This window comes from Pogona vitticeps, chromosome 4, assembly GCF_051106095.1.
Source record: "Pogona vitticeps strain Pit_001003342236 chromosome 4, PviZW2.1, whole genome shotgun sequence".
NCBI lineage: Eukaryota > Metazoa > Chordata > Lepidosauria > Squamata > Agamidae > Pogona > Pogona vitticeps.
This window is the reverse complement of record NC_135786.1, coordinates 91,606,123-91,629,513: the sequence shown is the minus strand read 5'-3', so window position 1 is coordinate 91,629,513 and position 23,391 is coordinate 91,606,123. Positions and strand designations below refer to the sequence as shown.

General features: G+C 45.6%; 1 protein-coding gene across 4 annotated transcripts in view; it reads left to right on the top strand.

Moving 5' to 3' along the window:
• Positions 1-3,305: 3,305 nt before the first annotated feature.
• Positions 3,306-23,391, top strand: part of TGFBR3 (transforming growth factor beta receptor 3) — a 181,389-nt gene continuing 161,303 nt past the window's right edge. For all 4 annotated transcript variants that reach the window (XM_072997929.2, XM_072997928.2, XM_020807120.3 and 1 more), the window contains exon 1: positions 3,306-3,561. The gene's annotated coding sequence lies outside the window, so the exon portion shown is untranslated. The remainder of the gene's footprint in view (positions 3,562-23,391) is intronic.

The window sequence follows — 23,391 nt, the reverse complement described above, 5'->3', positions numbered from 1 at the left end:
TGTATGTATGTATGTATGTATGTATGTATGTATGTATGTATGTATGTATGTATGTATGTATGTATGTATGTATGTATGTATGTATGTATGTATGTATGTATTTAAAATATTTATATGCCCCTTTCTCCTAAAGGATCCAAGGCAGATTACAGTATTAAAGAAACAAAGTTAAACTCAAAATAATAAATAACTGCAGAATTAAATACTCAAAGATTGTGCATCTCTGGATTGCTTCCTGGCACTTTGTGCGTCAGGGGTAGGGAGTAAAGTCTATTGTTATTATTATCTGTTTAGAATCTCATTCAATTTTTTTTCCTCCAGAGTTCATTCTATGAAGTGGTTATTTCAAGGCAGAGGTGAGAAATCATAGTCTCTTCAGCGTCTTTCGACTAGAGCTCCCACAGCAAGCCTAACTGCAGACGAGCGGAGCTCTATTTCAGTATTTGGAGGGGGAAAGCTGTTCTATGGCACCCATGATTTCAGAGAAGTTGCTGTACTTCCTTCCCCAATTGCTTTAGGGTACATGCCTGCTGCCATTATAAAAATGCTTCACGGCTACTAGAAGAGAAGGTTTGTGGTGCAACCTTTTTACAGTATTTTGATGCACAGATGCTTAGAACAGCTGGTTCCATGAGTGGGTTTTGTACCCTGAACTTAGCTAAATGAAAGTAAACTCCAGATTTCTGCCAGATCAACATTCTTTTAGAAGCGCACAGGATTGTACTATGCCAGTGGTCAGGGAACAGGGGTAAATTACCCCAAATGGGATAAAAATGAAAATCCTGGTTGTAATGAGGACGTGACCCTAACCCCCTTCCCTCCTCCACCTCTTCTGCCCGGAGGGGGGTCCCTGGAAGCCCGATCATCCCCTTTCCCACCCCCTTCTCCGGCTCGGCTGCAACTGAACCACAGCCGATGGTGGCTGGCGATGGGCGGCGGCGGGGCTGGCTATGGTGGAGGGCAAGGCCAAGGTGAGTGGCTGCAGCACCCCAGCCAGGACGAGCCTCTCCTTCCAGGGACTGGAGAGGTGGACTGCAGCGGAGGGGGAAGGGCGCAGCCATGATGGCAGCATGGGCCAGGCTCAGCCTTCTGGCACTGGGCCGCCACCCCATGCCCCGTCCCCGGAGGAGCCCGTTGGGCGGCAGCAGCGCTCGCCCAGCCGCGCGGCTTCCTTTGGTGGCGCCTCTGCGCTGGCCAGCCGAGCCTGGAGGAGTGTCTTGCCCTCCGTGCGGCAGGTGTCACGGCGCACGGAGGGCAAGGCGCTGGTGAGGCCTGTGGCCGCCCCAGTGAGCAGCCGCCAGAGCCGGTGCCAGAGCAGGAGGTGGTGGCGTGCGCCTCCAGAGGGCAAGCCACCTGCTGCTCTTTGGCAGTCACCCAGGAGCCGTCTACTGGCGGAGAAAGGGACTGAGCCAGGCAGCAGAGGAGGAGGAGGCCTGGGCGGCGAGGCTTCGGTGGCAGCGTTCAACTAGCTGCATGTGACCGAGATCCTTCCTTTCAAATCAAGGAGGTAATGTCAGCGAATAAAAATTTTTAGGGGGTAAAAGGTAAAAAAGTTCCCTGACCCCTGTACTATCTGTTTCCTCTGAAAGTTCAGAGCAGAAAAGGATACGCTTCATACTTTCACACCAAAGCTTCTCGAAACACCCCCCTCCCCCCAGTTTTTTGCCTCTACGGGAAGAGGGTCTAAGTACTCTTTACAAAATAGGTACTTCTAGGCCTCCTCTTGATGTCTGTAACTATGAAAATCTCAGAAAGTAAGATAAATCTCTAGTGCTCTCCCATTATGGGCAAATCTGCCCTCTGTAATGTTGCCTCTTCTTCCTCACCCCTCAGTTCAGGGGTGAGCAACTTGGCCCTCTCCAGATCATTTGGACTTTCACCCCAACCCCTTGCCAAACTGCCTGAGGATGATGAAAGTAGTTCCAAACATGCAAAGATATCTAGGTTGCCTTCTATGTTGAGAGGGGGGGAAGCTAATGTGCAGTTAAACGAAACAAATTCCCGGCATAGAGCTCCGTGCTTTGGCTCCTTTTGTACTTGAGAGTAATTATCCAGGCTCTTCTTCTAAGTGGGAAAACTTTTTTTTTTAATTTGTTGTTTCAGCCGCAATGGGGGGAATAAATCACTTTTAAAATACTTGCAGATCCCGTTTTGCATGCTCATGGAAGACCCAGCTGTTCGTGATTTGAATCTTTCTGTTGCCCGCACTTCCTGTTTGGGGAGTGGAATTTGCGCAGCTCCCTAGGGATGAACATCTGATTGCAGTCTTCTTGATTCTAAGCCTACAATCTTTGACCACACTTTTCGAGCACGTTGTACAGTATTACACTTCATGGAGAGAAGGGCGGGGGAAAAAGGCAGGATTGCTCTGCACGGGCGCGATCCGGCCCAAAGTAAGCAGCTTTAAACCCGTAGGTCGTGAACGGTTGGGTTACTGGTGTGGTGAATTCTTTCTGACCGGGTGGGGTCCGGGGAAGAGCAGTAACTTTCCAATTTTTTGCGAGGGGGGGATGTTAGCCTATGATCGCAAAGACTTGCCGCAGTTTCTTGCGGCACAACCGTTTGCGGAGTACGATCCACTTTCCCAGATGCACAGCGCGTTCCTCTCAGTGGGCCAGGTGCATACCTGGGCGCAAAGGGTGGGAAAGGTAAACACTGGGGGCGAGTGGCCACGCAATGCAAACAAGCTAAACAGTAGAGAAGGGGGAACACAAGACATCCCTAGAAAATGCTGCAATCAACCGTTATAAAAAAAAATGTGGGGCAGGAGGAGGAAACGGAGGACTTGTCAGCGCCGGAGAGTTGCATAACGTTTCAGCAACGCCGGCGATCCAGAAAAGGGAGGGAGGGGAAAGGAAGACCAACTGGGATCTCGCCGTCGGTCGTTCACCCAAAGCCGACGGATCCATCTCCCAAGGAAACACCCCGTTCCTTCCAGCGCGGAGAAGCACCGCAACCTCCCAAGGGGCGTTGAGGCAGCGGGGAAAACCCGTCCTTCCCTCGCCCGCGGGGGGGGGGGGGGAAGAGACCCGGGACCCGCTCCGGACGCACCTCAGGAAGCAACAGGCTCGGGAGGCGACCGAGAGGGAGGAAGAAGGCGGCGCTTTCCTTGGCAAGGACGCCCGGTGCCCATCACAGGCCAAACCCCGCCTCCCCGCCCAATAGGAAGCCTCCGGAGCGCTGACGGATAGGTCCGAGAGCGAGTCCCCCGCTGAGGATGTTGCTCTCCAAGCCCGATGGGGTTAAGCCAAGACTCCCGGAGCAGCAGAAGTTGGTGCGTCTTGACTAAAAAGCTCGCTCCGGGGCAATCGGCGCCCTCCTTCCTCTCCGGGCATCGGGGTGCGCTGCTGGTTTTTTTTGGGGGGGGCCATCTGGCGATTCCGGGTCCCTTCCTCTGCCCGGGCTCTGGGAGGCAACGTGGGATGTGAGCCGGGACGCGGGGCTGCAACTCGTGGCGTGCCCTTGGAGGCGTGCGGGGGGCCAAAGCAAACGTCGGCGCTCCTTTCCTCCGGGTTGCTTCCCCCGCGGCGTGGGCTCCGGTCTTGGCAGAGCCCTTGAGAGGTAGGCGTTGCCCCCCCCCCCTTGCCTTGCCTCGGGCGGGAGGGCGTTCAGGAGGAGCCCGTGCCTGGCGGGGTGCGCTGGGGTGGCCCCGAAAGCCCGGGAAGGACTCTCGGCGCGGGACCCTTGGGGAGAGGGTTTGCGGGACGGGCAGGGATGCTGGGGTTGCTGTTTTTTTTTGGGGGGGGAGAGGGTGTCCTTGGTGCAGGACACTCCGCTCCTCTCCCCCTTCTTGACTCCTGTCTTCCCTACCCGGAGAAGACCCGAGAGCGTGGGGGGGGGGCTGGACTGTGCCCGCGCTGTGTGCTGTTGGCTGCGCCTGTGTTTACAAGTGGCTTTGTCCTCCTCCAAAGCGAGGGGCTTTTCCTGGCACGGTTTGCCCCCCCCCCCGCGATAAGGGAGGCACACGTATTGTTTGCACTGGCAGAGGAATGGGTGCGACGAGGCAGGCAGCTGCAGGATGTGTTCCCCCCCCCCGCCGCCTCCATATCAGAGATTGGGAGAATAGAGGCAGCCTAGATGACAGGAGATGCTATCAGCTTCCAGCTTGGAGCCTTTCTTTGCCCTGGGTGCCTGACATAAATCACTCCAAAGTAAAAAAAGGGGTTAACTCTGGAGTCAGATCTAGTCGAAAAGAACAGCCGTCCAGCGCCTGAAAAACTTTGAACGTTCGGAGCAGAGAAGGATAAACGTAATTCTTTCACACCAAAACTTCAGGGGAAACCTTAGGGAAAACCTGCAGCCAATCCTCCTGTCTATCCCAGAGTGGGCTGGTTCTGTGTATATTTTCAAGTAAGGCTGCAGAGCAGTCATGGCTTTACTCCGGAGTAGCATGACAGCTAGAACAGGGCTGCACATGCACACGGTTTACAGCCAACTGGTGCCACTGAATTCTGTTGGACTTCTCTAGAGTAAGCACTTTGTAGATGGTAGTGGAAGCCATCCTTCTCTCTCAAAAATATATACTGTCTCAGTTTGGGTTGCATAGGGGAAATTAAGCATAGACATAATTGGATGTAAACTGATTTTTGAGTGCCTGCTGTTCAGCATTCAGGCAAGTGACCAAAATAGTTATATTGTTCTCTCCCTGTTGTTTACTATTACACAACTACTACTATTATGCTCTTGAATTCTTGGCTGTGATTAAAGGTTTGATTTGTTAGGCATCCAAACTATGTTACTCTTACTATGTTTAGATTTTGATAAATGCTTTTTAAGCCTCAGGGGCCGCAGTCTCACTTAGCAGTAGTATTTCATTATTTTTAAATTATGGAAGCAAGTCCTTAATTTCTACAGTTTGGATATAATTCTCTCTCTCTCTCTCTCTCTCATAAAAAAATCAATTTTGGATCAGTTTTGTTCACACCTTTCTAAAGCCTTCTGTGTGACCTCAAGAATATTGCTTAATGTTCTGCGTCTCTGAGAGCAATTTTATAGGTGGTCAACCTATACATCAATTAAAATTGTGTAGGAATTCTGGATGAAAGACAGGTGCAACCCTATGTGCCCTTACTTACTTAGTGGAATTTGGTAGCACTTCCAAGTAAACTTGCATAGGATTGTAGAGATAGAAATGTGATTGCAGTGGCGGGGTAGGGAGGCATAATTGGCTTTTAAACCAGTGTGTTCAAGAAGGCTCTGTGTGTAGCACATAGCATATGGAAAACTTTTGTTTTTGCCTGTGATGAGGAAAACAGCTACCATCTCATGTACACATGTGTGAGTCATGTCTCTGAGATTAAGCTCTGTTATTAAAGACACTGAGGTTTATTTCCAAGAAGACAAGCATAGAATCAGACTACAAGACACTGTCTTTGCATAAGGTTGACACCAAGCTTGGTTTATGAATTTTGGGGTGTGGGTTTGCTGTCTATGGGTTTGTGGAATTACAGTAGATGAAATGGATAAAGCAACAACTGGTATAAGACACCCCTCAGACTAGGGACTGAGAAGGATTTGTGACATTGTTCTTCTCCGTCGCTTTCTGAGTCTTATCATGCTGAGACTCTTTGGGAAGACTTCCTCCTGAATCTGCAAGATTTCCCAGTTTCCCACAAAAATGAGAGGCCTTTTCCCCCCCTTCTTGTTCACAATTTTCTGTGCAAGAAACTGCAAAAAAATTTGCCATTTAATTCCCTTATTGTGAATTGAATACAGGGAATATGTCATTCTGCACAGGAATTGTAACAATCCTGCACAGCTTGGTGTATCTTCTGCTTTTCCCAGATGAGTCTCGCCCAGGGAACATGCTTCTGTGTTCAGGAATTGTAATAATCCTGTTCAATTAGGATTTCCTCCTGAAAAAAATAACCATGAATCGTCAGAGATATCCCATGAGGTTTCCTGTAATTTTTCTCAGGAAGAAAAAAAAATGCACAAAAAGCCTCCTGCTAGGAGAAAATTTTTCTCCTGCTTTATTTCTCTCTGAGAGTGAGAGACTGCAGCTTTAACAACCCTAATTAGAATTTAAAAAGTTATACCAAATTATATCCTTCTTATTACTGCTGTTTCATTCTTACAGATGTATATTTTATTGTAGAAGTAATCCTCTATGAATTTATAGAGCTTGGCATGTCAGGACTATATTTGTCAATAGTTTATAGCCAAATTAGGATTACTGGATGCTCTGTATTAGAAAACAGTTTGTTCTTTATTTCAGGCAATTTGTATGATGAGGATCAACATAATCTGTGCAACTGATCAGAGTCAAACAGATGGTTAATATTTCTGTCCTAAATGTGATTTCTTCAACTCTTTCATTATTCTCTTGGATGTATTTTCTGTTAATCAATAATGGTTACATATTCACTTAAAGACATCTTACTTTGCCCCCATCCTCAAACTTACAATGTAAACTAAAGAGATGATACATGAGGAATAAGGAATGGGGAGGGAGAAGGAAAAAAAGAAAGTTAAGGCCACAGTTGTTATTCTGACCAATGAAATACAAATAGAACAGGTGGGCTGCTGGAGTGGCATCCAGCTGAGAAGAAAGTACAAATCAGATGCTTGCCCAAGGAGGCTGAAATAGCCCCGTTTCTCCTCTTCTCTACTCTAGTCTATTAGAATGGACAGTATGTTACATACAGCACTGATGTTACCTGTCTGTCATGGGTTTGGAGGGAAAGTTCCATCCTATGGGGAGTGGAAGGCGGGACATCAGGAGGAGGGGCTGTACTGTATATAAATGTGAAGCCTGTGTGGTGAAGAGGCAGACGCTGGGATGTGAAGAAGCAGCAGCTGGGAAGAAGAAGCTGGTGTGGGAGTCTGTGTGTCAGACAGGGTACTACTGTGTGTCAGAGTACCAACCTGATAGGTTCAGGTGTCTGTTGGTTAGCCAGAACCTGATAGGTTCAGGGTCTGTGCTTCAAGTTAAGGGTTCTGTGTGAACCAAACTGTGTGTATGTATGAGTGAAACTAAGCCACGTTACTTTATCTTATTCACCTGATCATTTTATTTTCCCTGTGTGTTGTATTTAAATAAACCTTATTCTTTTATTTGTTAAAAATCCATCCCTGGTCTGTGTGACTTCTTATAGGGAATGGTTGGTGGCAGCTTAGTTAACGTGTGGCAGATCCCAGTAGGTCTGGGTTTGTCACATTGATTGGTGTCCAGCGTGTGGGATACGACTGGTCCAGTTGTCCAGTGGTCCAGCAAAGCCTTGGCAAGTGTGCCCAGAGCAAGGGGGGTCTAGTCAGGGACAATCTGAGGCGCGTAGGTAATCTTCTAGGTGTACCTCACGGGGAGGTGCGCTAGTGGAAGAACGTGCCAAGTGGGAAGACTAGATTAGGGTGCTCTGAGGCAACTTGTTTTGGCGGGAAAAAAGCTGAGGCAAAACTGTGTAAAGTAGCAGTGATTTAGCCTGCCTGCTGAGAGGCCTAGCAGAGGGGGGTAGACTCTGGCTCGCAACTGTTGCAAGATTAGTGCTGAAGAACAGCAGCAATCTATAGAAAGCTGGTTCTGAGGAAAAAAAAAAAAGTGGTCGTTTTATTTTGAGGCTTGACTTTTTAAAGCAGCTTGTTCTGAGGGGGGATTATGCCCTTGACTCGAAGCCAAATGGCAGAAATGGGTGAAGTGAAAGACCCCCAGGTTGACCAAGGTTCTGAGGATGAATTTGGCTCAGTGCAGGGTGACAGCACAGGAGAGCAGAACCCAGAACTCAGAAAATTGCTCATAGCCCAACAGCATGAACTGAGGATGAGGCAATTTGAAGTGGAGGAAAGATTAGAGAGAGAAAGAAGGGAGGAAAGGGAAAGGCAATTTGAAATGGAGGAAAGGGAGAGGCAAAGAAAATTTGAATTAGAGAGAGAGAGAGAGAGAATGGAGAGGGAAGAAAGAATGGAGAGAGAGAAAATTGCTCTGGAAAAAGAAAGGATGGCGTTTGAATTAAGAAAATTGGAAATGATGAACCAGAACAATAATAACAATAGGGATTCTGAGGGAGGCCAATTGTCTAAAGCTGACCTGAAGAAATTCCCTGTGTACCACAAGGGAGATTGTCCTGAGGTGTTCTTTTCCTTAGTGGAAAGAGCGTTTGTGGACTTCTCAGTGAGGGAAACTGAGAAGATGACCATCATGCGATCTTTAATCAGTGGTAGCCTGGCTGAGGTCTATGCCGAGATGCCTGAGGAACTGATGAAAGATTTTGCAGAGTTTAAAAAACTGGTGTTTGCAAGACATGGGATAAATGCGGAACAGTTGAGACAAAGATTTAGGTCAATCACCAAAAAGCCAGAGCAGACTTTTACCCAAGTGGGGGCCCAATTGGTGAGGCTGCTTGAGAAATGGCTATCGCAGGAGGGGACAGAGACCTTTCAACAGCTTAAAGATTTGATAGCGCTGGAACAGTTCTATTCAGTTCTCCATGGGGAATTGAAGTTCCAGGTGAGGGAAAGGAAACCAAAATCTGTGGTAGAAGCAGCCGAGATCGCAGATTTTATTTCGCAAATAAGAAAGCCCTTGGGTGAGGGGAAATCTGTAGGTAAACCCAAAGAAACCTACAACAAGTACTCTCAGGGACCAGGGAAAAGCCAGCAAGGGGGAGGGGCCCATGGTGAAGGGAAGCCCTCAGACATGAAACTAAGACCTCAGATTTTGGAGGGAAAACCAAAACAAGATGAGAGAGAATCAAAATACACCAGAAAATGTTATTTCTGTCAGGGAAAAGGCCATCTAATCTCAGATTGTGAGAAATTAAAGCAGCTAAAAGGAATTGTGCCTCAGGATTCTAGTGGAACCAAGCCAAAAGCTGTGTTCTGTGTCCAGAGAGAGCAAGGCTCATTGTCACTGAGGGAGCCTGTTGCCATGGCTGCTCAGTCTGGAACGGCTGCATCTGCTGATCAGGCTGAGGAAGGTGGTCCTCTTGTGGAGGTCAAGCGATGCTTGCTCGTGAGAACAGATTCTCAGTTGTTTGAGACAGCAGGGGTGGACGTAGGAATACTTGGCCGTCAGTATCGGGGGCTGCGGGACACTTGTTCTCAGGTGACCCTGTGCCATCCAGATATTATTCCTAGGGAATATATAATCCCGAATGAGAGCATAAAGGTAGCAGGGATTGAGGGGCAGATAATCTCACTCCCAGTCGCGGAGGTACCTGTCAACTTTCAAGGCTGGAGGGGAGTTTGGCGGCTAGCGATTTCATCGACTCTGCCAGCAGCCGTGCTCGTGGGAAATGACCTGGCTGAACATGTGAAACGGGTGCTAGTGATTACACGTTCACAAGCCACCACGGGGACAGTTCAGGGGGGTAATGATGAACCAGAGACGGAAGCAGAGGGGAGTTCAGAAGCTGTGGTGGAAACCTTAACCACAGACAGCAGATTTGGACAAGAGCAAAAGGCAGACGCCACTCTCCAAAAGTGTTTTGAACAGGTGACTGACGCCCAGCTAACACCTGAAACCCCAGTGAGATTTCTGGAGAAAAAGGGGATTTTATATAGAGAGACCCTGAGGAATATCTCAAAAGGGGGAGATGGAATCAGAAGTCAGCTAGTGGTACCTGAAAAGTATCGCCCCATGATCTTACAAAGGGGGCACTCTGACATGTTTGCTGCGCACTTAGGGGTGAACAAAACACAGCAGAGAATCACACAGAATTTTTACTGGCCTGACATAGGGAAGCAGATCAGGGAGTTCTGTAAACAATGTGATGTGTGTCAAAGGCAGGGGAATAGCCGCGACAGGACCAAAGCAAAGTTGTGCCCTTTGCCTGTGATTGACACTCCGTTCAAATGCATAGGGGTGGATATTGTGGGACCTTTGCCCAAGGCCACAAAGAGGGGGAATAGGTTCATTCTCACCATTGTGGACCATGCCACGAGGTACCCTGAAGCCATTCCCTTGACTAACATTGAAACTAACACAGTGGCAGATGCCTTGGTGGGGTATATGTCCAGGATGGGATTTGCCTCAGAAATAATCACAGATTTGGGAGCATCGTTCACATCAAAGCTCATGAAACGCTTATGGCAAATCTGTGGAATTAAGCACAAGGAAACCACTGCCTATCATCCTGAAAGTAAGGGGTTAACTGAGAAGTTCAATGGGACTCTGATGCGCATGATTAGGGCTTACTTGGCAGAGAATCCAAACAATTGGGACCGGAAGCTGCAATCCCTTTTGTTCGCTTATCGATCAGTGCCACAAGCCAGTACCGGGTTCAGTCCATTTGAACTTTTATTTGGGAGAAGGGTGAAAGGGCCCCTTGATTTGATCAAACAAAATTGGGAGCAGATCACCCAGGATGACCCACAAGACGTTGTGACATACATAGACTCTTTAAGGATTGACCTAAAGAGAAACCTAGAGCTAGCAGCAGAGACCCTGCAAGCTCAAAAGGTCAGAAAGAAAGTTTGGGATGACCAGGAAGTCAGGGAGAGGCACTTTGACCCAGGGGAGGAAGTGCTTTGGCCCAGGCCCTGCCAAGAGAACAAACTGCAGCTGGGTAGCCCAGAAACAAAATACTTGGGTCACATGGTAGGGGGAGGAGTGATAAAACCCCTGGAGGCCAAAATAGAAGCAGTTCGTGATTGGCCCAGACCCAACACCAAGAAAAAAGTCAAATCATTTCTTGGGGTGGTGGGCTACTACAGAAAGTTCATCCCGAGGTTTAGCGAGATTGCGGCTCCGCTGACCGATCTGACGAGGAAGAAGGCTGATGACCGCATCCCGTGGACCAGCGACTGTGAGGAGGCGTTCCAGAGGTTGAAGCAGGCGCTCATCAACTATCCAGTGCTGCGGGCTCCAGACTTCGACCGGGAGTTCATCATCTACACCGATGCGTCTAACAGCGGGGTAGGAGCAGTTCTGTGCCAGGAGGATGAGAATGGTGACCAGCATCCAGTGTCCTACCTGAGTAGGAAACTTCAAAAAGGTGAGAGACATTTGGCAACCGTGGAGAAGGAGTGTTTGGCCATAGTCTACGCGATCCAGAAGGCCAAGCCTTACATCTGGGGAAGACATTTTGTTCTGTGCACTGACCATTCACCACTGCAATGGTTAAAGACAATGAAAACCCACAATAGCAAACTTATGAGGTGGGCTTTAAACCTACAGGACTATGACTTTGAAGTGAAGGTGGTCAGAGGGTCAGTGAACTGTGTTGCTGACGCCTTGTCAAGAAGACTTGAAGAATGAAGACGGCGAAAGAACATGGACTATGTGTATATAATGATGACCAAAAGTTAAATGTACCTGTTTTTTGAACTTGGTTTGTATGAATAAAGGTAAATTGATGTAATGTATATGGTAAATGGTTAAATGCCTAATTGCTATGGTTAACTTAGAATGTAAGTATAAGTAAGTATGATATGGTATGTATAACTGTTGTTGTGTGTTTTATCCAGGTTGTTTTTTGGGAAAAAGCACCTTAGCTTTCCCCCTACAAAACAACTTATAAAGAGGGGAGGTGTTACATACAGCACTGATGTTACCTGTCTGTCATGGGTTTGGAGGGAAAGTTCCATCCTATGGGGAGTGGAAGGCGGGACATCAGGAGGAGGGGCTGTACTGTATATAAATGTGAAGCCTGTGTGGTGAAGAGGCAGACGCTGGGATGTGAAGAAGCAGCAGCTGGGAAGAAGAAGCTGGTGTGGGAGTCTGTGTGTCAGACAGGGTACTACTGTGTGTCAGAGTACCAACCTGATAGGTTCAGGTGTCTGTTGGTTAGCCAGAACCTGATAGGTTCAGGGTCTGTGCTTCAAGTTAAGGGTTCTGTGTGAACCAAACTGTGTGTATGTATGAGTGAAACTAAGCCACGTTACTTTATCTTATTCACCTGATCATTTTATTTTCCCTGTGTGTTGTATTTAAATAAACCTTATTCTTTTATTTGTTAAAAATCCATCCCTGGTCTGTGTGACTTCTTATAGGGAATGGTTGGTGGCAGCTTAGTTAACGTGTGGCAGATCCCAGTAGGTCTGGGTTTGTCACACAGTACTCCATGCCAGTTTTAAAAATATCCATTTCTGTCCTGATTGTAAATGAGGGCTTGTATTTATGCCATGTATCTAAGGCATAACTTTTTGATTTCTTTTGATTTCCATTAGGAACAAAATATTCTAATAAAAATCATCTTGGCATTCCAGTCCCTACATCGGTGAGAAATGCTAGCGAGTAAGAGTATACCAAATTGTGCCTGAGAATCAGAGACAACTGGCCAGGCTGACTGGGGTATTGTCCAAACAAGTAGGTTTCCATCTTTGCCCAGAAATAAGTCAACAACTGCTCAAGACTGTGCCTGTCTACTTGGGAATACGCCTCTGTGACGTTCCTCTTTCACGTCACAATGGTCAGGACACTCTCTCATTCACACTTTATTTACGCTGCCACCAACCATTCCCTCATACAACTCTTCAGACAAAAGTATGATTTTTAAAATAAAAACTTGTATTTTATTGATAACAACAGAAGGAATGGTAAATCACTATAATAATTAAAATAAAAAGGCAATCAGTAATAATAAAGTATCCCCTCATACACGCTATCACTCAGACCTTAACTCTTCATGACTCTTAACTCCAAAACTCTTAACTCCTAACTCCTAACTAACTGACATCATTCACTCCCCCCCCCCTTATATACACAGCTCCACCTCCTGGAGTCCCACCTCCTGCTCTGCTATAGGCAGATGGGTTCCAGCATAACCGTGATAGGCAGGTGACGTCATCGCAGCCATCACAGCCTCCATTTAGTGAAAAAAAATGGGGCGTTCTCCCAGATGGGTAAGGGTTATATGTAAGGTTACAAACCTTTACATGCTTACCTGGGAGTAGGTCCTATTTTAAACTCAGTGGGGCTTGATTCTGAGTAGACAGGGGTAGCATGAGGCAGTAGGAGCAACACACCTCTTTGCCCTCAAGCATTGCAAAGAAAGAAAGAGCAGCTGTTCTCATGTTGGAGGTCAACCTGTGGCCTACATGTTGGACTGCAGCTCCCATCTTTCTTGACTGTTTTGCCATGCTGGCTGGAGTGGATGGGTGACAAAGTGTAACAACTGCAAAAGGGTCACAGGTCACCCTTTGGGTAGCCCAATTGCCGAGTCAGCAAAATGGAGATGCTCCTGTACCCCAAGATCCCAGAGAGCTGCTGTCAATAAGAGATGGCAGTCTGCAGTCTGACCTGCTCTAAAGCATCTTTTTGTTTTCAAATGGGATTGTGAATTTTTAAAAAAATCATGGGAGTTTTGTAATGTCAGTATGGATTATAACATTCTCTCTACTTACTGTGTTTATGGAACAGAACAGAATTGGGGGCATATGTTTTTCAGTTGATAGGCTCTCTATTCTCACCTTGTTCTTTTTTGTTTCATTGTAGTTCTTTTGAATTTTGACATCTTTTATGTAATGTGCAGTACAGTCAGTTGTAAGCTTACTGTTTTAGCTGTTTTTAACTACATATTTTTAAAAGATAAGTCTAATGTCTGTGTACCACATTCATTTTATCCCTGGGAAAACAATGGTACTCAGTTTTTGGCTACTATAATTTAGTCTCTTCAGGACCAGGCATTCAGATACTTGCCATTGTCGAAATTACTTTTCTTAGATTATGCGTAGCTGAGAAATTAGACCCCAAAGTTTGCTGATTTAGTCACGGAGAGCTCTCAAGGGGGAAAGTTGCAGGGAAGGGGCTTAAACTTTAGAACTTGCTGTCCCTCAGTTGGTTACTAGAGCGCAAGGATATTGACCTTAAGGGCACATTGCAAAGTTTATCTTTTCTCCCAGGCTTTTCCTGGGAAAAGGGAATCTCTCTTTCTGAATGTTGGGAGAGTCATCAGGCCAAGCTGGATACGACATTGGCAGATCTCTGTTTTGAAATCCAGACGTGTTGCCATCATGTAGAAGCTTTTGGGAAACAAGAGGTCTTGTTTCAGCATCAAAAGGGGCATGTGGCTGAGAAGTGCTAAATCCTCTGCTATCTCTCTGTTTAACTGTGGTGCAGTTTTTCTCCAGCATGCAGTCCCTGTGAGACGCAGTTCTATTACTGGATTTGGGACATGTTGCTGAGAAAGGTTTTAATGAAAAAAGTGGTGGGTGAGAGGATCGAAAGTGGTTATCCTCACCACTACTGTGGCAGAGCTGGCCTTAAGCCAGAGAATCCGCCTCTACAAATTTATATTAAATGGTTATTTGTTTTAACTTTTCTACATATGCTGATACTAAAAATGAACCTGCACTCCTCCATGTTGCCTTTGCCTTGGGAGATGTGTTACACCTTGGACTTGGACTCCCGCAATCTGACAGCCAACATGATCTCTGGAGTCATGAACTAAAACTAACATTTCCAGGTGCATCTTTCCCAGCAGTTGCTTTTTATTTGGTTAACTCCTATCTCCTGCCGACCTACCAGTTCGAAAGTATGTAAAAATGCGAGTAGATAAATAGGTACCACTAGGGTGGGAAGGTAACAGCGTTTCATGTCTAGTTGCACTGGCCACGTGATCACAGAAACTGTCTACGGACAAACGCTGGCTCTACGGCTGGGGATGAGCACCACCCCCTAGAATCGGGCACGACTGGACAGTTGTCAAGGGGAGCCCTTACCTTACCTACAGCCAAGGAGTTGGTACAGTCAATAACACAAACCACATTTACATGTATTTATTTTAGTAGTTATTGTTTATGTTTTTGTTCCCCCAATAAATCCATGACTCTTCTCCCTATTTTGGTGATGTAATAACACCCTTGTGATGTAGGCCAACCTGAGAGGCAGTGGTCAAAATTGTTTTCCTTAGTGTAGTAGATGGCACTAGGGTAGGTCTGTTGAATCACTGGGGACTTGGTAAGTCAACACCCCTGGAAGTTCCTTTGATTCAAATGGACCTACTGTAAGTCTAATGTAGTAAGTTGCAATTAGAATAGACTTATTAGAACCAGTAGAAATTATGGAGGAGTTGACTCACCAAACCCCTGTTGATTCAGTAGACTAACTCTGGGGCAACCACTATGTTACGCAATAGTATTTTGGCCAGTGAGTGATCCAGGGTCACCCAGTGCGTTTCGTGGGTAAGTGAGGATTTGAACCTTAGTTTTTCAAGACCCAGTCCAACCCTTTAACCAGGAGTCAGGACTGATTCTCCATATTCTGCCACTTTATATGCTACATATGTTGTGCACAATTAATCTGGCTGAAAGTTTTATGCTGTCCTAATTTCAGTCTTCCTGCCTGTTCTATTCCAGAATACTTAAAAACAAATAGAAGCAAAGTTCTGTCTGATCTATTGATTATAATAATTTCAATAGAAACAAGTTTGTACCATTGTGTACATTTCCTGCATTTTCTCAATTCATTTCTTTTTTAGAAGAAGCTGAACCTTGGTAGAATCTTTCATCCAACTGTATCTAATCTGTTCACCAAATGATTAGCCTTGATTGCTAGTCTACACATGTTCAAAGGAGAGGAAGGAGCATTCTGTCTTCTTCTGATGGTCATCTCTGTGATTCTGTAGCAGGAGGTCAAAATGGAAAAGTATACACTACCTTATCTTACATTTGCAGCATTTAGATACTACTTAGGAATGGGGGGGGGGGTGTCTGAAAATTTGTGCGAGCCTCCTTAACTGAAAACAAACAAACAAACCTACTGCTGGAACCTTTGTAAGGTTTAGGGGGAGCTGAGAAGGGATTTGATCCCAAATCTCCTGATTCTGTGTCTGACACTCTAGGCAGTATAACACACTTGTTATCAGTCCATGCCTTTACTATCCTGATAACATCTCAAAATTTGACTGTGGTTTGAGTCCATCAGAACTCTTTGTCAAGCTTAGCTTTACAGAGCTAGGGGGAGGGGAAGAATATCCCCCCCCCCAATATTGGATAGAATATTTAGACTAGGCTATTATGAGTAATGAATTTATGAAATTAAATCTTTATGTATAATACTGGTTTTGATTGGTAAAGGCATCAAATCAGCCATCTCTCCTTTATTTATTAATGGTTCTCTCTCTCTCTCTCTCTCTGTGTGTGTTCATTTTGTAAGAAAAGAAGCAAAACACATACACTACTGTTACTGATAAATGGCATGTAAGTGAAGTATGAACTGGGAAGTTGGTCCCAGGAATGGACCTTTTATTGAAATGTCTAGCTAAGCAATGATGTCCCTCCTTTTTGATGTTCCGTGTCCTCTATGCCCTCTTCTCTTTTGGCAATGGAGCAGTGGCCACCCTACCCTGAGAGCAGGGAGGAGACAGAAATGGAGAGGAACCAAGAAAACCTGTATCTTATGTTTTCTAATATAAAGATCCGTGAGGAAGTAAAAGATATAGAGTCACTCTATTGTTTCTTGGCACTCAGAATAAACATGAATTCTGAGGACTGCCGTATTGTTATATTAACTGAGAGGTTGAGTCTTGCTGGTAGCCTCTTGGCCTGGTCCAGGCACCGACTGTAGTGGGCCAGGAAGGAGGTTCCGTCTCCCCGGCGACAGTCCCACCTCATAAAATAGCTTACTCATTGCTTTCAGAACAGACCTGAGGCCTGGACCTAAGAGTAAAGGGAGTAGACCTCCATCAGATTGCTAAGGTTCTCTCTCAAGACAGTGCCAAGTACAATGAAACATTCTAATCGCATTGGTCTAAATCTCAAAAACGATAAATGGTTCCCATATGCTTATTTTCAGTGCATTTGAAAGTTCCACTGGGGAGCTCCTGGGGCCCAGAAAAGTGACCCGGGGAGGCTGCATGGGGTCCGAGAGCTGCATGCAGCCCACAGACTTCACTTTGTCGACCTCCTGTTTTAAAGCCTCTGCAATGGTACCCAGAATAGACAGTAAATTCTGAGTGGAAGCATATGGTAGCATATTCAGTGATGTGGAAGCAAGTCATTTAAATATTCATAAAGTGATATGTACCCTGTATTTGGTAACATGAAGAATGCATTGTCAAGCTGCAATAGCGTCTCTTTAGAAAAACAAACCAACAGATAATCTCATTTTTGGATGAGCAACATATAATTTGGACAGAAATATGCATTTTATTCTATTAAAGTGTGCCAGCCAGGCAGCCTGATGATTCCGAGTCTTCAGGGATTTAAAATGCTCTGCATCTCTTGAACACTCATCTGTACAACTCTTTTCACTAGTGTGCGACAAGGATGTGTTCAGGGTTTAACTTCCCAAAAATACTTGGGAGCAGCTTTCCCCATCCTGTTACAGTGGCACCGGTCTTGATCTGGCATTTGAAGCTTGAGCTCCACAGGAAAAGGTTGTAGGAGGGGAGGAACTTGCTGTGGAGAGGCCTGTAAATATCTGTCTTTATTATAGTTGATTCTCCTAGCCTGGTATATCAGTGAGATCCTAAACCTTACAAGATTGCTGGAGAGCTCACTGGTTTAGAAACCTGGCTGTGTAGCCAGATGCTAAGAGTTTGATTCCCCACTGGGCCTCCTGTGAGTAGAGACAGCCTGTGTAGCCCTGGGCATGCTGCACAGCCCCAGGATGCCCTCCGAAGAAGGGAATGGGAAACCCCTTCTGAGGAGTCTCTAGCTGGAAAACCCTGAAATGGGTTGCCATTAGTTAGAATTGACTTGATGGTACATGATTACTATATTGTCATTTAGGCGAATCAAGAGGAAAACCACAGGGGTTGCTTATGAGAGGTAGCTCTGCATTTGCCTTCAGTCACCCTTCTTTCTTAAAGTACTGCCTGGAGAAAACGTAATGCAGAAGTGTTTCAGTTTTGCAAAAGGAGAGAAATGTCTGTTTCTTTCTGACATTCTTGTAAGCAAAGCCTGGGAAAGTTTCTTTTTTGGGCTACAAGTCCCAGAACTCACCCCTCTGTCCCAGCAGCATGGGTGCGGAGAGATTTTGGAAGCTGTCGTCCAAAAAGTGATGGCTCCAGGCTTTGATTATAAGCAAATATCCCATCATAACAATACACTCTGTACACATGTTGGGTCAATAGACGATTGGAGTTCTGTGTGCTAAAATTATTCCTACATGTAAAATATAGACTGGCATTAATATATGCAAGTTTTCTCCTGACCCCTATGGGCTCAAATCTTTTAATGTCTAGAAAAAACCCTGCCTCCTGTGTTGCCTCCTGTGCAAGAAGGCAAGGAGACTGAAGTGTCATTAACCAACTGGGCCAGTGAAAAAGTTCTTTCCAGCACCAGCTATTTCCTTAGAGTTCTTCATACCGTGTTTCCCCGAAAAAAAAGACAGGGTCTTACATTAATTTTTGCTCCAAAAAACACCTTAGGGCTTATTTTCAGGGGATATTTTATTTTTTTCATGTACATTGTACAACAATCTACATTTATTCAAATACAGTCATGTCGTCTTCTGGTTGCTGCACAATGCTGCGCAGTGGTGGAGGGTGGGGTTTCACTTAACTGGGGCTTATTTTTTGGGGGGTAGGGCTTATATTACGAGCATTGTGAAAAATCATACTTGGGCTTATTTTCAGGGAAACAGGGTAATTATCACCAAAAGGTGGGTGATTCATATCAGTTTGCCAGCTTTCATGTGTGTTTGTAGGTGTCTCTAGATAAGAGAATATTGAAGTGTTTGGGGGGGGGGCTTGATTACAGCCTGCCAGTTATGTGGAGTCCAGGTGGAAAAAACATTTCCTCCCCTACCATGGGATTCTGTCATCCAGTACTTCACTATTAGGATGACTTCAGTGCAGTTAGGTCTTTTGTAGCATCCCTGGACTGAACACTGAAGGCACTTTGGGAATTAACTTGGGATCAGTTTCCCAGTCTCTTTCTGTGCAAAATGTTGTTCTCCCTGACACCACCACATTAAAAAAAACCCCATACATTGTAAACGAAAACAGCATGCATCTCCTTAATGCATCACTGCATATAACATCTCCGATTCATCATTTAAGAGTGGTACTGAATGTTTCTACGGTGTAAGCAAAACAAATGCGAACGCCCTGCACACAACCACAAGAGAAAGAGAAACTTTTAGGTGGATCATTCATAGCAGCTTTACTTCCACATAAACACTGTGGGAATCCTTCCATCTCAGTAACATGTATATGTTTTTCCTCCATGCCAAAAGGTTTTTTGGTCTGATAAATGTCTTTTCCAATAGGAAGCGTTTAACTAAAGCTTAAGCAGATGGCCCAAGCCAGTCTCTCAGCTTTTGCCTGTAAGGAAGGCTTAGTGATAAGAATTCGAGATTAAACTGGATATGTTGGAGACCTTGAAAGAGACCTCTTTAGATTCCAAGAGAATCGCTTATCACAAGGTCATGATCTGCAGCTAGCTAGTTTTCGTCAAACAAAACCCAAAACATTGTCTGTGAGATGGCCTCTCTGTGGCGCAGTAAACAGCAGCAGCATAGGCTTTGGCTATGTGTTATCCCTGGTTGAGTTCGTTAGTAATATGCACATTTATTGAAGGCTGAATACTGCAAACAGATTTATGAGTATAAGTTGTATTTTGTGATGAAGATGGGGATCATTGAGGACAAGCGAATGGCTGCCGGAGGCCATGCAGAATTGCACACAAGACAGTGTGGTGTTGTGGTTAGAATACTGGACTGAAAGTTGGGAGATGCAGGTTCTAGTCCTGACTTGGTCATGAAACTCACTGGGAGAACTTTACTACACCTGCAATAGAAGTGTGATAACTACATGTGTACAAAGAGCTAGGCACAGTCACTGAAAGAAAGGCAAGATACACATTACTATTGTTGGTGTGTCCTTTCACGCTGATTCTGACTTACGACAACCATTTCCAGGGTTTCCTAGGTAGAGAATACTGAGAAGTGGTTTCCATTCTTTTGAGGGTGCCCTGGGACCGTGCAGACCACACAGGCTGGCTTTTCTCCCAGGAGACACAGTGGAGAATCAAACTCCCAACCTATAAACTTTTGAGCTATCCAGTGCTCAGCATATGCTGGGGACTCTTTAGTAATGCAAGAAGAAGAAGAAGAAGAAGAAGAAGAAGAAGAAGAAGAAGAAGAAGAAGAAGAAGAAGAAGAAGAAGAAGAAGAAGAAGAAGAAGAAGAAGAAGAAGAAGAAGAAGAAGACGACGACGACGACGACGACGACGACAGCAGCTTCTCAGCAGATGTTAAAAAAGAGCTTTCCTTGCCAAAATCTCAGTAATGAATGGAGAACTCAATTTGTTTCCGTTTCTTCTTAATTGAAAAGTTGTCAGCTGATGTACTCTAGTGCCATCACATCTTGCATTTTCCATGAAACAGTTACCAATGCAAAGTGATCCTCTTTCACAGTATATAGAGCCAAATACATGTAAGTATGTGTGTTAGAGCTCCCGGGCAGAGGATATAAATTGCCTGTCTCCAAGCAGTTAGATATTTTGTACAGAAAAGTAATAAGTAGTGATGGTAGGTTTAATAAATTGCCCATAAAATTACAGAAAGACATGGAGAATGTGAACCATTCTGCTTGCAAACTGCTGGAGAAAAAAGCTTATACAAAGTAATTTAAAATGGTGTACACAGAGCATTTGTAACAAATGCACCCTCTTGTAAATCATCCCCCAGCATGTTGCTTGAGTAAGAGCTGAGGCATAGATTAAATGGATGACAGAATATAGATATAGCGTGGGGCGTGGCCTGCAAGAAGCTGAGCTAGCAAGGTAAACAAATAGTTCTCCACTCTAGTGGGCTACTTCAGTCAAGAGTATGACAGAAGGCTATGACCTACAACATGGATTGTGCACCACATAGATAACACAATGTGAAATGAAGCTTTAGGCCATATTTTCCTGTGAGATTGTTTATGCATCCCAGAGTGCCTGGAAAGCAAGGAGGGCCACATTGTGTTGGTCAGCTTTGTGAACACTTTAAAACACTCTCTTGAATGGTAGAGGATTTGGCTCAACTAAGACAAGCAAGATATAACTTGGTGGCTGATTGGTCAGCTGCTCTGCTGCCTCTAGAGGAGTCATTCTCAACTTTGGGTAACTGAGGTGTTCTTGGACTACAACTCTCAGAAACCCTAACCAATACAGCTGGTGGTGGAGGCTTCTGGGAATTGCAACCGAAAAACATCTTGCTTGGCCAATCACTGCTCTAGAGAGTAAACTTAATGATTATAGAGGAATTGACAGGTATTGCAGAGAAAACAAATTGAGTAATTAGGTCTATGAAGCTAGTGAAAAACAGAACATATATCCAAACAAAGAAGCTTAGAATGGAGAGCCTGCAGAATAGAAATTGGAGCATAAATATTTATATTTAGTGAACCACTGAACAAGAGGAAGGCAGCGACATGACAAAATTCACTAGTCCAGCAAATTTCTATCTAACTTGCGTATATTAGAAACTGTTCCTGGATAATCTTTTTGCTTTCCAGCAAGAGCCTGCAGAGGAGTGAGCTGGGTTTCAAACTCTGTGGTCACTGTTTGAAATCCAGAGTGCCTGTAGTGTTCTTTAACTTCCATGTTGTAGAACAGAAAGGTAAAATTGTTCAGTTCATCCAAAGTGCATGTCTCAAGATAATGCCTAGGCACATGGCCTTTAGGACATATACAGAGCAGTTAAGAAAAGCAGGCATCGTTTACCAAGGAAGATTAATTTTTAATTTGATGATTAAACGCAAGGGGGGAAAATGACGACAACTTTCTCCCACTGCGAAACAGTTAAATGGTAAACTGATCTTTGTTTTGAGGCTGCACTCCAGAATTATTTTTCATTGGAAACATGCATCATGGACATATTGCAGCAACATGATTCTCCTTCTGAGTCAATCTGCAAGAAAGAGAGAGAGAGAGGAGAGAGACCGTATTTTTTGCTCCATAAGACACACCTCTCCATAAGACACACCAAATTTTTAGGAGAAGAAAACAGGGAAAAATTAATCTGTTTTCTTCTCCTAAAAATTTGGTGAGCCTTATGGAGAGGTCTGTTTTATGGAACACACCCTAGCCCCCTCTGGCCCTGTGGGGGGGGGGTGCGGTGGGGGAGCCTCCAAAGGGTGCTAGGGTGTGTTCCAGGACCCTTTAGAGACTCACCCTGCCCCCCCGGGGGTCAGAGGGGGCGAAATCGCCACCTTCTGGGACTCTTGAGGCTTGGGAAGCTTCAGAAGAGTCCCAGAAGGTGGTGATTTCGCCCCCTCTGGCCTGGCGGGGGGGGGGCAGGGTGAGCTTCCAAAGGGTGCTAGGGTGTGTTCCAGGACCCTTTAGAGACTCACCCTGCCCCCCCGGGGGTCAGAGGGGGTGAAATCACCACCTTCTGGGACTCTTCTGAAGCTTCCCAAGCCTCAAGAGTCCCAGAAGGTGACAATTTCGCCCGCGCTGGCCCCATGGGGGGTGGTGGGAGCATCGCAAGGGTCCTGGAAGGCTCACTCAGACCCTTGGGTGGCTCCCCCAACCCCCCACGGGGCCAGCGCGGGCGAAATCACCAGCTTTCAGGACCTTTTGTGAGGCTTGAAAGGCTCAGAAAAGGTCCTGAAAGCTGGCAATTTCGCCCCCACTGGCCCCTGGGGGGTGGGGGAGCCCCGCAAGGGTCCTGGAAGGCTCACTCAGACCCTTGCGACGCACCCCCCACGGGGCCGGCGCAGGTGAAATCGCCAGCTTTCAGGACCTTTTGTGAGGCTTGAAAAGCTCAGAAAAGGTCCTGAAAGCTGGCAGCTTCGCACTTGCTGGCCCCATGGGGGTGGGGGGAGCCCCACAAGTGTCCTGGAAGGCTCACTCGGACCCTTGGGAGGCTCCCCCTATGGGGCCAGTGGGGGCAAAATCGCCACCTTCGCTCCATAAGATGCACAGACTCCCCCCCACTTTTTTTTTGGGGGGGGAGTCCGTCTTATGGAGCAAAAATACAGTTCTTTTGCACCAGTAATTTAGTTTTTACATTGCAATTTTCCAAATACTCATTTTCTCAATATGATTTACTTATAGAATGTGGAATAATGGTGTTTATCTTGGACAGTTTATGTTAAAACATGCAAAAACAACCCATGGAGACCTTTATATGAGCAATATGAGAAAGGAGACCATTTCCTGACCGTATTTTGTGGATCATTATCTCTGAGATGTTCTCCCTAGATCTGGAGCTTCTACTTTGAGACATCTTTTCCCTGTTCTTGGATGTTAAAACCTATCAGTCCCCTTTTGAGGTACAGTAACTGCTTATTCAGGCACCTTGCCTCTTTTCAGTATTTTACTTTGTAGAGCAAGTGTTCAGGCTTATAGTAGTGCTTCGGTCAGTGCACATTTGGAGGAAGTAGGACTGACTCCTACATAAGGTAAACCTCTTTTAACACTTTGAGTTTAGAAATCTTGCACTTAAAAGCTTTTCCCTTGTGTGTGGGAGAGGTTTCATAAATCCAATATGTGCCTTTAAAATTTTGCTTCTAACTTTTATTAGAATGTTGGCTTGGTTGATCCTGCTGTTCCCTCTTAATCCTACAAATAAAA